The sequence below is a fragment of the Chrysochloris asiatica genome, unplaced genomic scaffold, assembly GCF_000296735.1.
Source record: "Chrysochloris asiatica unplaced genomic scaffold, ChrAsi1.0 scaffold00157, whole genome shotgun sequence".
Taxonomy (NCBI): domain Eukaryota; kingdom Metazoa; phylum Chordata; class Mammalia; order Afrosoricida; family Chrysochloridae; genus Chrysochloris; species Chrysochloris asiatica.
In genome coordinates, this window is record NW_006408675.1 from 857,042 (window position 1) to 862,187 (window position 5,146).

Genomic DNA, 5,146 nt, shown 5'->3' on the forward strand with positions numbered 1-5,146 from the left:
AAATCATTAGACTGTTACCACTCTAAAGAAGTTTGTCAGATGCAGCCAATGAAAATTTTAGGTTAAAGAAGTAAACACAAAAAATTGTAAATAATCAGAATGGACAGGTCCTTGCAGATTTTGTAAAGAAGTGTTATAATCCAAAGACAGTTACTGAGTAGTTAGTGTACAGAGCTAACTGTACTTCCATTCTGATTATTTACAATTTTTAGTGTTCCCTTGTTCTACTCAAACAACTGCCTCTTGGTCTATGTATAGGTTCCTCATGACCACAATTAAGTGTTCCAAAAATACTCATTTTCCACAAAGTTTTCCTTTGCTTATTATGATCCACACAGTCAAGTCTTTGCATAATCAATAAAGCACAGACAAACATCTTTATGATATGTTCTGTGTCCAGCCAAGCTCTATCTGATGTCAGCAATATCCTTCGTTCCACATCCTCATTTGAATCTGGCTTGAACCCCTGGCAGTTACATTGTTGCAATCGTTTCTGAATTATCTTTAGCAAAATTTTACTTGCACGTGATATTAATGATATTGTCTGATGATTTCCGTATTCTGTTGGGGCACGTTATCAGGAGGAACCCGCACACGGAGAAAGACATGATGCTGATAAAAGGTGAAAAGCAAAGATGAAGAGCCTAAATGAGAAGGACTGACACAGTGGCTTCAATAATCAGCTCAGATAAAGCAATAATTGTGAGGACAGTACCGGACTGGGTAGTCTTTCGTTTTGTTGCTATGAGTCAGAACCTGTGACTCATAGTACAACACATGGCTGCCAAAAATACATAGAATAAACTAGTGGAAGTCTGTTATAGCAACAGAAATAGAGTGTGGTGAATAAAGATGATTACAAAGCTTTCACCAGCATTGACTGGATCACAATTGAAATGCTCTTTCTGATGGCTACTTATCAAAGAAAGAACAACTGAAGGATGTTTGAAGGGAAGTGTCTAGGAAGGTGAGGAGGGACTGACATCGAAGTTGCTAGCCTTAAAAAGAACAACCGATTTCAATCATCATAAAGGGAAATGTGAAAGATGATTTACGCTTGTTCCATATCCATGGTGTGGAACAATTAGGACCAACAGGCAGAAGTTACAGAAGCAAATTAAACAAGAACTTTGCAGTATCTCACCTCTTCTGAGTTTTAAAACTTTTTAAGGCACTCTGGTAGCGTAGTGGTTACAAATTGGGCTGTGAACCGCAAGGTCAGCAGTTCGAAACTACCAGCTGTTCTGTGGGAGAAAGATGAGGCATTCTACTCCCATACAGATTTACAGCCTTGGAAACCCTGTACAGGGTCGCTATGAGTCGGAACCGACTCTACAGTAGATAACAACAATCCTTTAGTTTTAATTGACTTTATCCCCTAATGACCTTCCTAATGACCTTCCACAGCGCATGACACCAGGTACTTACAACCTTGTCCTGCCTTCCTGAAGCTTCTTTGGCCCAGATACTGGGCAATCATTCCTAACCCTGTCTTTTCTATGTCATACCTGTGACCCTTAGAAGTAACTAGCTATAAGTTCCCATCACACCTATATGTGCTCTCCTCCCCAGTGGCATCTCCCTTTCCAATCCACTCTCTGTTTCCTGCTTTCAGAAATAACAAATAAAGGGATCCTGCTTTTTTACTAAATGCCGTAGAGTAGATTGTGACTCTTAGCGATCCTGTGTAGGTTGCTAAGTGGAGAGTTTCCGAAAAACAGCTGATAGGTTTGAACCTCCGACTGTGTGGTTAGCACTCCAGTGCTTATCCTACAGCACCACACCAGAACTCCTAAGTGCCAAAAACTTAAGGATAAAAAAATTCCTTTCTTATCTAGACCCATAGAGGGAGAGGGGCTGTGTGCTAACAACTGAGGGGCAGGCTTGTGGGGTATACCCTTTGGCTGGTTGATGATGCATGGAGGGGATTGTAACCATGGCAATGAAACAATGCATGATCGGATGAATGTAAAGCTAATATTCTCCCATGTAAACTATCACATAATTCACAATAAAACATTAAAAAAAAAAGTCCCTGTCTTTGGTAGAACCAATTAATTCTTGTGATGAGGACCATAACTAATTTCATTAGTATCACATGCAAGTACAATTTTGCTAAAGATAATTTTTAAATGTTTACTTCAGTACAACAGGAAGCTGCCAGATATTCAAGCTGAATTCAGATGAGGATGTGGAACAAGTGATTTATTGCTGATGCCAGATGGATCTTGGCTGAAAGCAGAAAATGCCAGAAAGATGTTAACATGTACTTTACTATGCAAAGGCATTTAACTGTGTAGTTCATAACAAACACTGAGAGGAATAGGTATTCCAGAACACTTAATTGTATTCATGAAGAACATGTACATCAACCAAGAGGCAGTTGTTAGAACAGAAAAAGTGTTCTGTTGTTAGAATAGAAAAAAAGTTCAAAATCAGGAAAGGTATGAACCAGGGTTCTATCCTTTTACCATATTTATTCAATCTGTAAACTGAGCAAATAATAATCCAAGAAGTTGTATTATATGAAAAAGAATGTGGCATCAGGATTACAGGAAGACTCATTAACAATCTGAGATTTGCAGATGACCCAACCTTGCTGGAAGCTAAGAGGACCTGAAATATTTACTGATGAAAATCAAAGACTATAGTTTTCTGTATGAATAGCACCTCAATGTAAAAAAAAAAAAAAAAAAATCCTCACCATTGAAAAAATAAATAACATCATGATAAATGCAGAAAAGACTGAAGTCACCAAAGACTTAATTTTGCTTGCATCCACAATCAACACTCATTGAAGCAGCAGTCAAGAAATCAAAAGATGCATTGCATTTGGCAAATCTGCTGCACAAGACCTCTTTCAAAAATGTTCAAGAGCAAAGGCATTAGTTTGAGGACTAAGGTGGGCCTACCCAAAGCTATGGTATTTTCCATTGCTTCATTTGCATGTGCAAGTTGGACAATGAATAAGAAAGACTGTATTAGAATTGATACATTTGGATTCTGGTGTTGGCAAAAATATTGAAAGTACAAACAAATCTGTCTTGGAGGATATACAGCCAGAAATTTCTTAGAAGCCAGAATGGCTTCTTCCCTCATTCTTTGGACATGTTATCAGGAGTGATCAGTACCTCTACAAGGACATCATGTTTGGTAAAGTGGAGGGTCAGCAAAAAAGAGGAAGACCCCCAATGAGATGGATTGACACAGTGGCAGCAACAATGGGCTCAAACATAACAATTGTGGGGTTGACAAAAGTGCGGATAGTGTTTTGTTCTGTTGTAGCTATGAGTTTGCACCAATGGACAGCACAAATGTGGTACTACAGCACACAGTAACTAGAGCATTTTGATCCAAGTAAGCATTTTTTTTTTCTATTTATTTTGAACCTCAAAAACCAAAAGCTTGTATAATGTTCTTCTCAATGTTCTTTAACATGATTCTTCAAAACATGGCTACCGCTGTTCATCGCATGAGTCTTTAAACTGTATTTTTGATTTATCAATTTTAATTATCTGCAGGTTCAGAAAGAAAGGAAGAACTAATGAGAACATTGGGTTCATTGTACTCAAGGACTTTCTGTCACCCTCAAATCACAGGATTCAAGGACTTTTTTGAATTACATTGTCTAATGCGGTGGAATCCTGGTGTGACGCTGGTTTACAAGGTTGGTTTGAACAGCAAGATCGGTGGTTCAAGTTCACCAGCCACTCCTCGGAAACCCTGTACAGGGTCACTAGGAGTCGGAACCAACTCGACCGCACTTAACAACAACAACATTACAGTGTCTGTAATGATAAACCATAGGGATAGGACATGAAGTATTAAAATCTCCATAACTCTATATGTTCAACCCAGACGCTGGATATTTACAATCATCTGTCCAAAGTGAGGGAATTTATGCATTCCTGGAGAAAGATGTACTTAGTGACCTCACTGATACCACCTTCAACGTCTTATGACTTTTCAATATTCCATCTTTTCATCCTCACAAATATCGCCCATCCGTTTCTCTGGAACCCAATCCGCCCCCTCCTCCCCCCGCCAAAAAAAAATTCTTTTCCCAGCGTAAACCTATTGGTTTGATTCCTATCATAGGAACTCAAAACGCTATTTGCAAGCAAACGAGATCTGCAGTAAACATTGACGTTTAAGAAGCTCTTCCTCACACCTTCTCCTGCCAAGCTATGAGAGAAAACGGTGATTCTGTCTGCTTTTCAGGTGTGAAACCAAGTTCAAAGAAGTTTGGGGACTGGCTCGGTGTCACACAGCTGAAGATGGAGCAGAAAGTCGAACCCAGGACTACACTTCCTAAAAGTCACGCTTCTCCTTAGGGAGAAAGAGACATTTTTCCAGACTGTAGCTGCAGATGCTTCTCTGCAGCTCCCCAGACAGAAACCGTCATCTGCCTCCCTCTCCTCACACTCCTTTACCCCTCATTCCCTCCGAAGCCGGGGCAATTCAGCCCAGTGTCTCCGATCGCGCAGCTCCCTGACCGTCCCAGACACAACAAACCATTGACCGCCTTCACCGCCTCACTCACCGAGCCTGCCGGGCCCCCGCTCTGCCAGGAAGTTCCGCCCTATACGTTTCTGTGGGCTCTTTGGAAGTCCTTCCGTCGCGCGCTGAGACTGCGCATAACCGTTCCGGCTGCTGAGGGCGGCCGCTACCTGAGCGGGGCGCTAGTGAGCAATAGGTTGGCCCCTCGCTGATTTTGTAGCTCGGGAGAGAGTGTCTACCAGTCTTGCAGCCTGTGTAAGCCATGAGGCTGTAAAATTCCGCAAAGCTGATTCGTCCATTGGCCGCAGTTAGCTCTTTTGAAGTCGTAGGCGGAAACAGCCAGGGAGCAGGGCTTAATTTTTGTTTCTGAAAGATTGGGATAAAGGACGCCGCCGCCGCCACAGCAGCCGCAGTTAATCCCAGGCATTGCTGTGCGCAGCATTTGTTGTTGTTGTTAAGTGCCGTGGAGTCGGTTCCGACCCATAGCGACCCTGTACAGGGTTTCCGAGGCTGTAAATCTTTATGGGAGCAGAAAGCCTCATCTTTCTCCCACGGAGCAGCTGGTAGTTTCGAACTGCTGACCTTGAGGCTAGCAGCCCAATTTGTAACCACTAGCTACCAGAGCTCCTTTCGTGTGCCAGCATAC